The sequence below is a fragment of the Mycteria americana genome, chromosome 3 (assembly GCF_035582795.1).
Source record: "Mycteria americana isolate JAX WOST 10 ecotype Jacksonville Zoo and Gardens chromosome 3, USCA_MyAme_1.0, whole genome shotgun sequence".
NCBI lineage: Eukaryota > Metazoa > Chordata > Aves > Ciconiiformes > Ciconiidae > Mycteria > Mycteria americana.
Window position 1 is genome coordinate 20,317,245 of NC_134367.1, and position 17,814 is coordinate 20,335,058.

The following is a 17,814-nucleotide window of genomic DNA, read 5'->3' on the forward strand; positions in this document are numbered from 1 at the left end:
CCCAAAATGTTCTTCTTCCTTTCTAAATAATTCAACTCCAATGACTCTCCAATGTCACACCTGAAGGCCTGTCTGAAATCCAAAGATAGTTCTATAACAAGCGTGTACCTCAGGTTTAAAAGATGCTCTGCCTTGTGCTACAAGTTCAAACTTGACTTGTCTGATGCTTCTTCTCCATTCTTTGTATGGCTGCACATCTCAGTATCAGACACAAATAAATGTAGTCCCCCCCAATCCCTTAAATGTAGATCTAAACAGTTTTCATGATTGAGATTATGCTGGCAGAATAGTTATATAAATGGGATCCTGACAAGAAATGTAGGGCTGCCAAATTTTCTCTTCTTCACTTCTTTCAATTTCCTGACAGACAAATCCTTATAAAAGAAGAGCATGAGGAAGAAATATTTATCTTGTGTTAATAATTCCCTTGCAAATCCTAGAAACACTAGCAATAACAAAGACATTCTGGCTCTTGACATTTAAAGAAAGACTAACTTTCTATATCTGTCAACCTTGTCAAAAGATAAAGTGACTTTGTGTGTCATCTGATCAGAAATTTTCTCATGGGGGAGGTTTGCATTTTATGTTAGATTAGATTACCCTGATAAGTCTCTGTCTCTTTATTTTTTGCCATTTATGATAACACTTGTTATAAAATGAAAATTAAAGTGAAAAATGGTCCTTGGCTGAGAAATTTATTGGCAAACATAATTACTACCTCAAATGTGATAAAGTCATATAAATCACCTGCTCATAAATCCTGCACTGTAATCCTCTAAAATCTATCACAGGTCTTTATTACAACCTTCCTATTGCAGAGTGTTTCATCTGATATGAGGTTTGAGGAATTTTTAAAAATATATCATTAGTAAAACACTGTTCATGAAAGGTGGCAGGGTATGTAAGAGTTAACTGCACTGTGTATTTTACCCTATAGTTGATTTGCAACAAAGCCAATCATGCTCTGAATACCGTGGTGGAAAAGAATACATCTTTCATCCAATTAGCTATTATACGGATACTTGGGACGACATGGACTGTGCCCTGGAAAGCAATCACACTGCTCTCAAAGAGATAAGATAATGCTGGAGGGTTTAGCTGGTCTCATGTTTATACTGTAAGTTCATATAGCCTGCGTTCCTGGGGCTGCTCTGTCCTGTTTTTCACCCCTGAGCTGAGCCAGCTGTCAAAAGCTAGCAGGTCGTTCTGTTTCACATGCTTTCCTGTTGAGCACCTTTGAAGGCAAGCCTCACAACAGAGCAAAAGATCTCTTCTTAGGGTTGGTTTGGTGAGGTGGAGTTACTACACAAGTATCCCACCCAAGCTTTTAAATGAGACCTAAAATGCTCATCGGGAGATTTCACTGTCCAGGAAACAAGGTGAAAGATGAAAATGTATTTTCTTGCTTGCTTTTAAAGAGCCATAACAAAATACAAATAAAATTTGCCTCTTGAGTATCAGCCTTGCTTGGTGTGGAGTTTTTACATTGCTGTTTTACATTCTAAACTGTGTATATCTCCTCCATTACAAGATGATCCAACTGCTGGCTACAGCCACAAGGAAACTGTGAGTGCGTGCCTCCCATCCACTCTGGGGTTGTACATTCACAGATATAGTCCAGCTTAAACCATGCTAAATCAAGAATGCTGCAGTACCTCTTTCCCCACTGATTGCAGGCACACCTTACCAAATGCTTCATCTCGTCAAAATTAATCAAGAAGTCAGTTGGTTGGAGGAGCTGATCCAGTCAAAATGGAACCCAGTGGAAGAAAGTTCTTTCCATCCCCTGCAACTGGATGAAGGTAGAGCCGACACAGGGAGGCTGGGAATACAGGACCAAGACCTTCATCTTAAGCTGTTTGTGAGACAGCAGGGTAAGGTAAAGAGACTGTAAGGGCTAAAGAAAGATGTGCAACATTTGGAGCCTCTGATGGCAAGGAGTTCTTTTAAACGCTGATCAGCATTTCACAGTGCTGGCCGTCTGTGGAAATACTGCAGGATTAGGCTTCTGTTTAACATTTACAAATTAATATTGCACTCAAGAAAATGAATGGCTTGAGCACACATGCTTTCACACACCACCTGTCCACTCCCCTCTCGCTTCTGTTATTTCTTCTCACTCTGAAGATAGCTTGCTAATTGCTATGCTGGTATGTAATATGACATGGCCACAGGGAACGAAGAGATGGGAGAGGGGAGAGAGAGAGAAAGAGATTGTTATTTGAGTAACTACTTCATCTTTTCTCTGGTGGTAAGAGTTTATTGTTCTAACCCCTTGGTCACCTCTTAAAATATATGAAAGGGCAATGGCAACACTTCGTAGGCACTGGTGTGGCAGACCTGTGATGTATAGCTACATACCACTGCCGGTCTGATCCACTCAACTGCTCCCTTTGCCGGCATTCACAACTGAAACAACCAAATGTGTCTATTAGCACTCATCAGACTAGCACTTAAGCAGTAACCAGTGACACCCACATGTTACAGAGCAGAATGACAGCTTTGGAGTATGAAAATAACAACTTATTTCTTAAGCTACCATCATTAGAACAAAGAAATGATGTAAAACCAGGAAGGCTTTTGCAGTAAGATGCAGCAGCCAGATGAAAGATAATGTGGCATCAGTAGGGAATTTTGAAATACCCAGAGTGGTTCTTGGAAAGCTGCAAAATTTCTGGGGAAATTGATAAGTATGTGCTTTCTAAAGGTGCATATTCTAAGTGGTAATGCTGTATGTGAAATTTATTTCCAAAAGAAAGCACATTAATGTTTCTGCTTCATTGATGGTAATGATGACAAATTCTTCTGCTACTTTCAGAATAAAAACTTTTTCATTAAAATACTGCCATTTCCATGATCTGATGCTTTTCTTCCAATCTTACCAATGAATAAGTATTCAACACAAAGAATATTAAGTCATTTTTAAGCTATTTGATCAGGAAGTAGCCCCAAGGAAGAGTATTTGTTTTGGAATGATGTTCTGTTAAGAGCACACTTCAATCTGTGTCACAACAAGATATTTCCATCTCAAAACATCTGCTTTATAAAAAGAAACAGCAAAGACAAAAATCAAATTATCTCATTTATATCAAAGATAAGTTTATATAACTCAGTATTTTGTCAGGTAGGACCTAAGCATTTTTCCAGTTGCATTAAACGGGAGTTTTTTTCATAGGCAGCGTCAAAACAAAAAGGTACCCTGAGCACACACTGTAAGTTAACCATTACATGACTACCACATTAAATGGCTGGTACTTTTATTTATTGCCCAAAGTGTTCCCTGTACAGCCTTAACTCAGTACTTCAGTGCACTCCCTGATCCAGACTGTCCGTAATAGGAGAGGATACAATTCAACATGTCTCAGAAATACCTAACAACATGTGCACTTAGTCCTTACATGCACACTAAAACCCACACTGTCTGGCCCTGAGCCACAACAGCTAAAACTTTTATTTATGTGTATATAAACTGAAATATATGCTTTCTGTATATGTTGCATAGGTATTATACATCTAAGTTATAACTAGCAAAAACGATAGAAAAAATTTAAGTGTTTCTGGCTGAGCACTTTATTTTTTCTTGCAAGCTGGATTTAATTTAATATGGGTACTAAAAAGCAAATCCTGCTGAGGCTACTAAAATCAGGTAATTTTTTGGTGTATCTGTAACACATTAATTACAGATTTCGATTCTGATTTTTTATTGCATAGAGTTATTGTTTCTCCCCTGCAATAAAATTGACAGTTAGTAGAGTTTTCCCTTTCTGTCTCCCTGTGAATGTCTGCTGGCACTCCAAAACCATTAACACAGCAGCGTATTTCCTGTACTTTTATAGAAGACTGGAGACCTGAACAATCAGTATTACAATTTTATACTGCTGTTTGCTTTACCACTTGTGTGCTAACCCGATTAAGACAGTAAATGTCAGTTTGTTCTTCAGATATAGTATGTCCATGTTCTTTAGAAAAATTTTTCACAGAGATGTTCAATTTTTATGTTCACAGTTCCTAAAGGTTTGAGATGCTACTTTTTACAAACTGTGTAAGAAATGGTAACAAACAGAAAACCTCAGCCTTGCTGCATTTATTTATGTTTTCCTGTGATACTTTCTCACTCAAATAAATGAATTAATCTTCATAATACCCTTGTGAGTTCAACACTGCCATTTCCATTTTTCTCTGTACCCATACAGATGCTAGAAGCTTTTCTTCTTGGCTTGGGAGAGTAGAGAGATGTATTCATTTGCTGAGTAGATTTCAGTTTCTGCATAAAGCAGTTGGAGAGAAACCTGTATTTTAAAGTAAAGGAAAGCCCAGGAAAATGTACTGTACTTAAATTGCAATATATCAAGGCTGACAGTAAGCATGGTCCCTTCTCCACCACCTCTTTGTTTGGCCCCACTCCCATCTTGTATATGCTTCAGCTTTAATTATTTTTATTACTTACTATTTATGCTGCTCAAAATATGCTAGATATTTTTTGGAGACAACCCTTTCCCTGAACAGCACAACACAATAACAACTGTGTAGTACCAGAATACCATTTCTTCTTTTATAGCCCTATTACTGTTCTATCTGAGCAGCTCTGAATTTAATGCATTTCACCTCATCTCCCTGTGCCATAGGGAAGGACCACCATCTCCATTGCACAGATGGGAAACCAAATGCATCTATAGCGTACCCTGAGTAGAGGTCTCAAACCAGTTTTTCTAGTCTCTAGTCTCACTCTAATGTGGTCCAGTTGAAAGCAGTCTGCTGGGCCGTGCCACTGCCATGCATTCCACCTGCCTTAGCAGCAATACTGTGTCATCGTCAGATAATTTTTAGAAGGGTCCTGGTGCCACCTGTCTAAAGGGCATGAGCGCCTATAGAAAAGTTGATTCGTGGTTGCTCTCTTAAATAATCAGATTAAGCCACAAGCATCCTGCAGCTGCTTAGACTCTTAGCAAGGTAAAGGAGAATCAGATTTTAGCTCGCACAGACAGTGTGTCTGTCCCCAGAGGTTAATGGACAAATTCTTAAAGGCAATGGTGCCTAATTTCCACTGATTTAAAGGGGAATTAGGTAGACATCTATCTATCTCCCTTGAAGGCTGAGCATAAATGACTTGGGCAGTCACTGGATGAGTAGTAGCAGGCTGATTTCAAAGCCTGTCTTCCAAGACCTAGGTAAACCAAGAAGTCAACGAACCATCCCCATCTCAAGTCTGTAGGACACCCAAACAAGGAGGATCTACTCTGTTGCACAGGCTACTTTCCTTTCTTTCCCCATTCTCCTCTAGGCAGTAACACATTTGGTCATGCACTGCCATCTCATCCCACTTGGTGGGTTGCGAGATGGGTGAATCTTTTTGATTCCCCAACAGTTTGTGTACCGACAAAAGCCGATCTCTGCTTGACAGAGCTGCGTTGTCGGTAGAGTCATGACAATGACTCAGAAGAACAGGCTGGCCAGCAACTTTATTAACCAGTGAATTCCACAAACGGACAAACTTAACGAACTGGCGAGCTCAACGAACTAACAGAGGCGATTTGGCAATGGAGCTATTTTCCAGGCAACCCGTCACAATTTATCCCAAACTTGCATATATTGGAAGAGCAGAGGAAGACAGAAGCGAGAAAAGGAAAGGAAAAGAGAAGAGAAAAGAGAAAGAAAAAGTATTACCACCCTTGGATGCCGCGATGACGATGACAGATGTGCCAATCCTCCAGTAGTGGGCGTGCGCATGGTTCCCTGGGGGCGTGTCTTTTATAAGCTAATCCCCGCCTCCAGGTATGCCCCTTCAGGACTTACATGGTTCTTGTTCTAGAAAGTTCTCAATCTTCTGCGCAGGTGCTGGGGGAGAGGGGTGGTCGCGAGGGGTCTCTCAGGCAGTTGCAAGCCCCTTAAACCCTGTGTGACCTCTGGCCATACATGGTAAGGTCCGGCGGAACCCGGACCCGCGTGTCCTCCAACTCGCTTTCCACGTCCCGCACGTCCCGCTCCCGCTCTCCCCCACACCCCGTGCTCTCGACCTGCCGTCGCCATGCAAATAGCGCCTCAAGTCGCCACAATGTTTGAGACATTAACTCTTTCAGTCTCCCACAACTGCACAGTTTTGCACACCACAAAACTGAGGTATTCACAATCTTTGGAACAGCTGCCTTTTAAATTTCTTCCCTAAATATGTTCCTCTGCCACTAGAATCTGAAAGCATTACTTTTGATTATAAACACCTCCTACATCCCTGCTGAACAGATTGCTATTCTCCCTCCCAGACTACCTCTGCAAATACACCAGGAAAACTGCCAGTTTACAGAGCTCCCTTCCCTCCTTCGTTGAGGAAACCCTATCCTGAGAATATGGTACAGATGCAGCATTCATACAAAACAGCCCCCACAGCCAATTAAAAATACTCAAGTCAGGATAAATTGGAGTCTTCTTGGGGATTTTCCCTTATTATCTGAAACCTTGGTAACTGTACACAAATAAATAAAGTTCCAACCATTCCTTCTGTGATAATTGAAGATCTAATAAGTCTGAGTAAAAACATTTCTATCAGAAAGAATTTGATTAAGAACATCTTATATAACAATATCATGAAAGAAATTTGCCCTCTTTTCCATACCATTTCCCTTTTACTTAATAGTGGGAAAAGGAAGAAGAGAAGAATGGAAAGAATAATAAATTACAGAAAAAAATTATTGGCAACTTCCTGGGATTTTTTTTCCCAAATATCATCACATTCGTCATTAAAAATACAGTCTTCCAAAAAGGCGGACCTGTGTGGTCACATTCTTGTAAACTCACAGTTCTCACATACTTTATTCTCTCATTTGTCTGTCTGACATTCATCTGGATTCATACTGCCAAGTCTCATACAATGAACATGATAATAAAACCCATTCCCTCCTACGCTCCAGTTTAGCTGGAGATGCCTTCCATATGCATGTGACACCAGTGTCTCCCATACAAATGTGAAAACAATCTTTTTTCTGCTCCACAGCCATCTCCCAGCCGGTGGGTTTAGCAGGGCTGTGTGACCCACTGACCAGATGTATCCAGGGTGGGGGGAGGTTGCAGAATATAGGACTGTGGCACTGCTCTGCAGCCAAGAACATTTCGTCAAGCAAGATACCAAACACAAGGAGCTCAGCTGGACAATGTAATGCCCAGGAGGGCCATCACCTCTGAGATACAGACCTCTTCCGACAGCCTCTGCAGTACATGCAGCTGATATTCTCGTATGAAACTATAACCTGTGCTGCAGCCCAACAACTCAGTCCTTCCACAGGCAAGTGTTCTAATTTTCAGGAGACAGCTCTAGAATAAAATACAACAGCAGGTGACATAAAATAAGAAGTGTTGATACTGGCTAGAAGTTGAACATAATACAAACAAAAACACAATCAGCAACTGGTGCCAGCCCTCTGGACTTAAAGAATCACTATCAACTCTTGGAACCACCACTTCGAGCCGTTTTTTTCCATCTGTTGTGTACTCATTCATATTATGGCACCATCTCTCACACAATAAAACTGCTCCATTTCTCTCCGCTTCCTGAATTTAAGAATACATATATATATATCCTATTGTATAGCATAATCAGTTACTACATAGTGTAATGTAACACATGTAACTGTGTGTTGCAGGCAGACTTCCTCTCGGGGAATTTCACTTAATTTAATTTACTGTCAATTTTTAACATAAAGTTTTAATTACTGATTCAGGTATTGAGAAAAACAAGAAAACAAACAATTAAGCAAAAACTTAGGGAAACACCTTGCCTCCCCCTTCTCAACTTCGGTCCAACATCTCTCTTCCCACCTTCCTAGTCTCACCTTCCCTTGTTTTGCCAAGGTGTTGGGCAGTGCAGGAGGTCGGGGTCCGTGCATAGAGGTTTATTTCTGCTGCCCTTTGCTTCTTACCGGTTTTCCTCCACTGCTCCTTGCTTCTTACTGCTCCTCTGCCCTGGTATGGGCCCCCGTCCCTTCAGGGGCATCCCTGCCCCGGTGTGGGGGTGTGTATCTCCAGTGGTGTCCCCTTCCACACAGCTTCCCCGCTTCTCCTCTCTTTTCTCCAAGTGGGCCTATTCTTGTTTTTCTCCATGTGTCCCCTTTTCTGTGTTCTTCTGTGTGTCCTCTCACACATCTCTATTTGTGTCTCCTCACACGTGTGTCCTCCCACCCCCCGGCTGCACCTCCCGCGCCCAGGGGCACCCCCGGCCTCCAGCAGCACTGAGGTGAGGCCCATGCGCTCCTCTGATTGGCTGAGGCTCTGGTGGGTGGTTCAGAGCCGGCTGGAACCGGCTGCGGCCAGCACGGGGCGGTTCATGGCCTCCTCCCACGCAGGGCACCCTGCTGCCAGACCCTGCTGCTGATGCCCGACAGACGGTGTTATAGGACTAAATAGCCTCAGTACTGGTAGCACTTGTTATAATATTTTCTAAATATTTCCCATTCTAGGAATGTTCAATAGCGTTCAATAGTCCCACTGAAGTCAACAGGACTATTAACATGCTGAAGTGCTCTAGTCTGTATTTCCAAAAGCTATTTTATCTATTTCCGCTATTCGGAATAAGAGGCAGTACATTTTTTTCAAGAATTTTACATTTGTTAACCAAACAGTTCACTACCTTAGTCTACTCCAAGTCTATGCGTTTCATACCAAAACATTTATTATATCAAAAAGATACATAATTGAAGTGACAACTAGACAACCCATCCTAGTAAAATGTCTGCTGAAACCCCATTACTGCTTTGGATATTAAGACCGAACATATATCATGCCTGGCTTTGTTTGGGGAATTTTTGAGGCTGACAGTCCAGGATCAGTGACCATGTCCATCTCCCAGTTACTGCAGTTACAGTAGGAAAGACTACGAACTCCTGAAAAGACAGATCTCAAGCATTAGCTGTCCCAATTATGGCCTAAAACTATTATAGTTGATGGCTAAGAGTTTGAACACAATTAATATTTTTCTTTAATCCTGGATTGTAACCCTTCTGCAAAATGAAAGGTTCCTTTTTCAGAGTGGAAAAAAAGAGTTTGTCTTTTTTATCACTGAAAAAAAAGAGTTTGTCACCATCTGAAAGACATTTTTCATTTCTCTGGACTAATTAGATGACTTGCACAAAAATATGGTAAAAAATTGAAAGAGATCTCTGTTTACTTTAAGTGTCTCACAAATTAATTTGAACAAGGTCAAATCACATACTGTGAGGAGAGACTGTAGTATTCCTTCTGAAATAAATATCCCTGAACTGTGTTCTGCACCTGAGAGCTACTTTTAGGAGTCACTTACTAATAATCTGTGTGTTCAAATGAACAAAGAACTTTGTAGAAAGTATGAACATGATCTTAGTAGTTAACATTACATTTGTGATACTAATAATGAATGGAAAGCATACGGTCAAGCAAAAGAATGAGGAAAAATTAGCTACTGTATCTCAGGCTATGGTTTTCAGGAGCCAAAACCTTTGACCGTTATTTTTAATGAAGCTTTTATTTTACCAGTTCATACTAGTGTGAAATAATAGATTCATTTCTACATGAAATTTAATTGCATTCAAGCATTTGAAGGACAAACAGTAGAAGTCAGTCAAATTTGCAAAGGTAAGACAAAGAAAATATGATGAGGACTAAAGGAATACAGTTAGAGAAAAGAAAAAAATAAATACCAGGAATCAAATTAAATATAAAATATCATGTCCAATTGGATGGCAGAAGGAATCAGCAAAGTTCTGTCCCAAGACTCAGCTGAAACAGGACTGACAAAACACCTGATACCTCATTTTGTAAAACAATCCTGAATTGGCAACAGAAGGACCAAGATCTTCCAAAAAGTCTTTTCCATCCATTAGAGATAATTTTCTTCAACTGGAAGACCAGTATGGTATTCATAACCCTCCAATTGAACATTCTTCTGACAGGCTGAAAAAGTGTGAACTGATCCTCTGTTGTGTTTAAGCACAAATATCCTATAGCTGTAACAGTTCACTAAATAGCACCAGAGCATGGCTCAGCTTCAGCTTGGTCCTACCTATAGGAGCACATATCAGCTATCATGCTCCCGAACAATGTCTAGTCATGGACTCAGGAATAGCATAGACCAAAGACAGCTTCAAATAGGCATCCTGCTTCGGGTGGGAAGAAAGCTTAGATGCGAGGATACAAGCTGTGCCATCTAGTTACCTTCAGGGCCAAAATGTTGTTCCTCATCCATTTTATTTAGCAGCACGCATGTAGCCATAGTTATTTTCAGAGCAATAAGCTAACAGAAGTAAATCAGTGCCCTTCTATTGAAGTCCATTGCAAATCAGGTTTGAAATCCATGAGACTTTTCTGATTTGCTAGAGAGACATGAGGACAAAGCATCCTGAGGAGTAATGAAATGAAAAAAACACTCAAAAGCAAAGAAAAAGAGCGCATTTTTTTTTTACTAGAAAGCTTGAGCTTTACTAACTGTTACTAAGAAATTTACTAAGAATGTGTGGTACATCTCTCAGGAATCACTTAGCTGATTTTTCATTCACTTATGCTGATGTTTAATTCTCTGTAATGCTTTCTGAGAAGGCAGAATTTTATTTAGCCTGTGGTTTAGTGAGGAAGTTAAGTTAGTGGAAGAAGAGGGTTTTAACAGTTATATTCAGTTAACTTTGTATAGAAGGCAGTGTTAAAATACCAGCAGCTTCAGGAGAGATCAGGCAATAGAGAGCTGTTGATTCATTTGGACTGTAAAAAACAGGTTCTAATGAGTCATTTTCAGACTAAAACAAAATTGACTCTGGATTTACACACAAAATTCCCTGAGCAACTCCACCAACACAATAGCACCTTTGAGCCAGTCATAGTTTAACACAGCTCACAAAGCAGCCCACAGGACAATCTGAATATCCCAGCTAAACAGTAGGAATGGCAGTTTCCTATGGAGCAAATAGGGCTCAGCATCATGAGACCTAAGCGCTATTTCTAGTTCTGGCACTGACTGACTGTTTAACTCTGGACAAAGCATTTAGTCTTCCTGCATTGATCCATTGCTCAAATGGGATTTCAGTTCTTACCTACCTGAAAGCTATGCATAAAAATATATATAATACCTAAATATTACTAAAACTAAAACAAAACAAACAAAAAATACTTTTTACATGTTAACTTTAGGCTAGGTCAGCATATTGTCATCTAAACTCATGCAGTGAACTTCTGTGACCAAGGATTACGTTTACTTTAGAATAAATCAGCACCACAGCTCTCAGTACTCCAAAATCTTGAGGAAGAATTTGGACCAGTTTGACCAGATCTGAGCTTTGCTGGTCCCTATTTACATTAAAAATAGGACTCAGGTGACCAATAATATGAGATTGCAGCCCCTCCTCTAATATGTATTAACATAAAGCCAAATGGCTGCCAACATGAGCTCTGTAAAGCTTCCTCCCATTCCCTGCTAAGTCTTCATTTAGTCACTTTATAGTATTTGTAGATCAAAAACAGCTCTCCAGCTCCGCCTTAAGCACTGGATAAAGCAATTTTCTTTAAGAGTTTTAGGGTATTAGACCCAAGTGCATTTCTGAAAAGTCTCAAATGGAGCAGATAAAAGGGCAAGCAATGGATATAAAAAGAAATAATCTCAACTTGATACCTGGCAAAAGGGGGTGATTTTTGTGGCTGTTGATTTCACAAATCATTAAACATAACAGCAAACATAAAATGAATGTTTCCTGCCCATTTTTTAAATGTAGAGGCATAGGGGGAGCTTGTAATGTTCCCCTATGTGAGTGGTCATTAGATTGAGCATTACATAGAGGGCAACTGCCTAAGTGCTCTTGCAGTGTCTTCCTCAAATAGCAGATGCAGCTAGTTATAGCCCCAGGGGCAGAAACCACAAGTACTTACTGTGATTGCAGTCAAAGGTCTTGTCGGTGTCCAGGTTATGCTTTTGTTCTCCAGGAGAAAACACCAGTGATTCAGCTTCAATAAAACTATACAATGCTGACAGAGAAGGAGACATGGCTTACTTTCTCTACATTTATGACAGAAAATCTCCCTTTAACCCGCTCCTCCATCTGCATTGTTGGGCCATTCCTCAGCTGGTACAAACAGCTGCAGCACAGTGTGGATGGACCTTGAGCTGCTTTTTTCAGCTGTTACTTCAGCTAGCCTGTTACATTACTGGACAAGGAGCTATTTTTACAGTTGTTTATCCAATAACTTTATTTTCTCTGTGTGCAGCCTTCACCAATAGCGTAGTACAGCCATTTCAGTAGAGACCTTCTTTAGACTGTGCTTCAACAAGGCAAAGTAATGAAGAACAGGTCCTGGATTCAACAGCCCACATTTAAGAATACCCTACCCTACCATGACAGTGCACCATATTGCTGCAGTGATGTTTAAGCTGTACGCCCAAAACTGTCCTTAACTCCTTGCCCTCTCGGTATCTGCTATGAAGACACTACGTTTCTCGTATTTATAGCTTCAGATGTTCATCATGTTGATCCAATCAACAATCTTGATGCATTAAGAAGGAACGCCACCGTTTCTAAAAGCATCAGCTCCAATGCTTCAACAAAAAATGTGCGACTGAAACAGGAACTAAAAATATATCGGAAGAGGAAAACCCAGGATACAAGAGTTTGAACTCCTCTATAGAAACATATTTTAAAGAGTTTAAAGTTGAGCCCTGCCTTTGCCACTTTTGATTAGTACATAATAATTTCCTCACGTGCTTGAGTAAACACGGGTCAGACAAATCGGGACCATCATGTTGGCTCTAAGAGAGAAACTTATTTTTTCCTGAGGAACAAATAGGAGTATCACACGCTGCTGAGAAGTTTATTTCTTCAGCATCTTGCACTTATACCAGATCAACCTGTAATGCAAAAAAAATCCCAAATCCAAAATCTCTTTACCCTTGATAGCTTTGGTTTTCTTGGCAGTCTTCCAGATTTACATTTCCTGGTCTTCTATCAATGATCTTCCGACAAGAGTAGTTTTGGCAGACTGAACAATAGAAGTGTATGCTGACAATCAGTCTTGAAATAATGGACAAGTATTGATACTTAAAACTTGCTTTTAATACTCGCTCAGACTTGTGTTACAGCACTGAAATACAAAATCATTGCAGACAGGAATAGAAAGTAGACTCGTTGCTACGAGTACCAGATCGTACCAGATTAAGTGCTTTTGTACTTCATTTGTACTTTTTTTTTTAAAAAAAAAGCACACAAAGGGACATGTGCTGGAAAGTACTGACTGCCTTGAGTTAGTCATTGTAAGACCATATCCTGAAAGCACTGAGTACTCTTTAAGCTTGAATCACAATAGTAAAGGGAAGCAGATATACTCATGAGCGTTTGATTCACAATTTGTAATTCAGCTTTTGCTCAAGACTTGAAAAACTGTTCCTGGGGCTGATCCAGAGAAAGGCTGAGTTTTATAGAGAACCCCATAACTCACATTGACATTTGTATTAATGTCAGTGACAATTTATGGTGTGAGCTCCTCTCAGGATCACATTTAATATGAAATATCAATTCTCATTGGGATCCCCAAATGCCAATGCCCTTTCACAATACAGTCCACTGATTTCCCAGGATTTGGCCTATTAAAAACAGACTAAGATATTATTAAGCTTTATCTCAAAGTGCACATTTTCCTTTTTTACTTCCACTAAGTTATTTGATGATATGAGAGAGAGACCATAAAATCAATACTGCCTCAAGCAGCAGTACTGCACACAAGGGGTAGCAGACACTGCAGGCTGTTACACATCTTCTTCTCACAACTGGGCAAAACACAGGAAGAAATAAGCAGTCCCTTGAATCTGGCAAGCTAAGTGAGCATTTGAAAGGCATCACAAGCTTTTTCCTCTTGCAGCAGCAGTCAGGCCGGTGCCCCTAACTCCAGGTAGATTGCAAACTGACAAGTTACGCACTACTGACTAGCCTCTATAACCAATTCAGTCAGTGACGGGGTTGGTTGGTTTGCACTCATAATCATGCAGGCAGTTATAGAGCACTGGTAATATGAGAGCTAATAAAGCAGCAGTTGCTTTGCTCAAATTATTCCCCATACTTTCCCTTCCGGTGGCTGCCTGGCTTAAAAAGAGAGGCCCTGAAGGCACGGAACGTGCTGGATTCCCAAGGCCCGCATATCAGGGCAGTCCCTTATGCAGACTTCATCCCTCTCTAACTGTTGCTACAACATCCAGTAAAATGCACATCTACTTCTGAAATATTTTGGCATAGCACTACCTTTACAATACAGCTTAGATTTTAGGCACAGCTTTTAAGCACAGGTCACTTTAAAGGCATACAGGCATACGGTTTTTTCCACCAAGTAGGAAAAAAACTGATTCCTTTATTAGTTAGTCTTTCCAAAGAAGTTGTTGAGATGTAACTAAATAATTCACTACTGTATCAGGGCGTAAGAGAGCACTGAAGGACTGGAGGCCTCTTTTCTAAAAGAAAACTGCAGCTAGGACTTGAGGAGTTGGACATAAATTTAATACGTATTTTGATAACTTGAAGGCAAATTAGGTTTCCTTTGCAAATATTGGCTTACCAAATAGGCAGGCAAGTACTCTAGGGTAAACACTCAGTACAGCACATGGAAAGTATGAGTTATGATTATACTTTCCACCATGAAATAAAAGGGGTACACGTGTATCTGTGGTGTGTTCATTGGAACAGAGAGCCTTCTGCCTGCAGACATGCAGCCATTTGGACATTTTCAATGTGTGCTTAGACCACTGGAAAAGCACAGAGGGGAAGAAAGAATGGCAAGTGAGTGCACAAAGATGAGACAAATGATGCTATGAGCACTACCCATGTGCACCAGGAAAAATGCTTGCAGCCTGAAGGAGGTACAGGTTGGCATAATTTCCAGACCAAAGCAGAGGGATTACCACACAAAGCAATGAGTGAAAAGCAGAGCAGCAAAGCAAGACACCTATCTGTTATGTGCTGTCTCACAGAGATTCATCTGTATATGTCTTACTCATCTGTTTCACCTCTGAATTTGGCCCTCTATGTGACCATGGAACACAGGATGATTCTTAGACTAAAAGACCAGGAGGTGCATTTCTTCCTGTAAACCACACAATAGCCACAGATTTAGTAATTCCCTCCTCAGCCCCAATAACTTGAGAATAAACTTGACCTGCAGTATTTTTGACTAACACAAAACTTACCAACCAAAATCTCCCTCAAGTCCCTTAGAAAGCCAGTTATCCTAGAGGTAGTAGCCATGTAAGTCCTCTCATCACTTAGCTAGCAAAGACCTCCCACACCTACTCATATCAACCCCTTTCAACAAGTTTATGATTGCACGCAGGACTCTCACGTTAGGCAGGAGCCTAATAATCCCTTACCTGCTGATGTGCCTTCATATCTCATCACCAAATCTTTTAGGCCAGCTCTTTAATGGTAGCTTTGTGTTACTGTTATTAAACTGTGGCTGTATAAACCAGTATAAAATACTAGAGCTGGGACTTCAGCAAGCATTCAATCCAGTGCCACACAAGATATCCTGGAAGATTCACAAGGAAATGGTTTAAGCTGTGGCTAGTAACAGTCCATAAACACAAAATGGTTATAATGGTACTGTACAAGCAGGAGGAGTTGGAAGCCATTGTACATCAGGAAAACTATGATATGGTTGCCATCACGGAAACGTGGTGGGGTGACTCACACAACTGGAGTGTGGCGATGGATAGCTATAAACTCTTCAGGAGGGATAGGCGAGGCAGGAGAGGTGGTGGGGTAGCCCTGTATGTCAGGGAGTGTCTGGATAGTTTAGAGCTCGATGATGGTGATGATAGGGTGGAGTGTCTATGGGTAAGAATCAGGGGGAAGGCCAACAAGGCAGATATTGTGGTGGGAGTCTGTTACAGACCCCCCAACCAGGATGAGGAGACAGATGAACTATTCTATAAGCAGCTGGGAGAAACCTCACGATCGCTAGCCCTTGTTCTTGTGGGGGACTTCAACCTGCCGGATGTCTGCTGGAAATACAGTACAGCAGAGAGGAAACAGTCCAGGAGGTTCCTGGAGCGTGTGGCAGATAACTTCCTGACGCAGCTGGTGAGCGAGCCAACGAGGGAAGGTGCCCCGCTGGACCTCTTGTTCACCAACAGAGAAGGACTTGTGAGCAATGTGATGGTTGGAGGCTGTCTTGGGCAGAGCGATCATGAAATGATAGAGTTTTTGATATGTGGAGAAGCGGCGAGGGGGGTCAGCAAAACTGCCACCTTAGACTTCCGGAGGGTGGACTTCGGCCTGTTTAGGAGACTGGTCGAGAGAGTCCCCTGGGAGGCAGCCCTAATGGGCAAAGGGGTCCAGGAAGGCTGGACATTCTTTCAGGAGGAAGTCCTAAAGGCACAAGAGCAGGCTGTCGCCAGGTGCCAAAAGACAGAAGGAAGAAGGGGAAGAAGACCGGCCTGGCTGACTAGAGAGCTCTGGCTCGAACTCAGGAGAAAGAGGAGAGTCTATGACCTCTGGAAGAAGGGGCGGGCAACTCAGGAGGACTACAAAGGTGTAGCGAGGCTGTGCAGGGAGAAAATTAGAAGGGCCAAAGCTGAGCTAGAGCTCAGTCTGGCTGCTGCTATAAAAGACAACAAAAAACACTTCTTCAAATACATTAGCAGCAAAAGGAGAGCAAAGGAGAATCTCCAGCCCCGAGTAGATGGGGGAGGGAACACAGTCACCAAGGATGAGGAAAAGGCTGAGGTACTTAATGCCTTCTTTGCCTCAGTCTTTAATAGCAGGGCCGACTCTTCTCTGGGTACCCAGCCCCTGGAGTTGGAAGATAGGGACGGGGACCAGAATGGAGCCCCCATAATCCAGGGGGAAATGGTGAGTGACCTGCTGCACCACTTAGACACTCACAAGTCTATGGGGCCTGATGAGATCCACCTGAGAGTGCTGAAGGAGCTGGCAGAAGAGCTCACCAAGCCCCTTTCCATCATTTACCAGCAGTCCTGGCTAACTGGGGAAGTCCCTGCTGACTGGAGATTAGCTAATGTGACACCCATCTTCAAGAAGGGCCGGAAGGAGGACCCGGGGAACTACAGGCCTGTCAGCCTGACCTCGGTGCTGGGGAAGCTGATGGAGCAGATCATCCTGAGTGCTATCACACGGCATGTAGAGAATAACCAAGGGATCAAGCCCAGCCAGCATGGGTTCAGGAAAGGCAGGTCCTGCTTGACCAACCTGATCTCCTTCTATGACAAGGCGACCCACCTAGTGGATGAGGGAAAGGCTGTGGATGTTGTCTATCTAGACTTCAGTAAAGCCTTTGACATGGTTTCCCACAGCATTCTCCTGGAGAAACTGGCTGCTCATGGCTTGGACGAGTGTACTCTTCTCTGGGTAAAGAACTGGCTGGACAGCCGGGCCCAGAGAGTGGTGGTGAATGGAGTTTACTCCGGTTGGCAGCCGGTCACAAGCGGTGTTCCCCAGGGCTCTGTGTTGGGGCCAGTTCTGTTTAACATCTTTATCAATGATCTGGACGAAGGGATCGAGTGCACCCTCAGCAAGTTTGCAGATGACACCAAGTTGTGCAGGAGTGTTGATCTGCTGGAGGGTAGGCAGGCTCTGCAGAGGGACCTGGACAGGCTGGATGGATGGGCCGAGGTCAATTGTATGAGGTTTAACAAGGCCAAGTGCAAGGTCCTGCCCTTGGGCCACAGCAACCCCATGCAACGCTACAGGCTTGGGGAAGAGTGGCTGGACAGCTGCCTGGCAGAAAAGGACCTGGGGATGTTTGTTGACAGCCACCTGTAAATGAGCCAGCAGTGTGCCCAGGTGGCCAAGAAGGCCAATGGCATCCTGGCCTGTA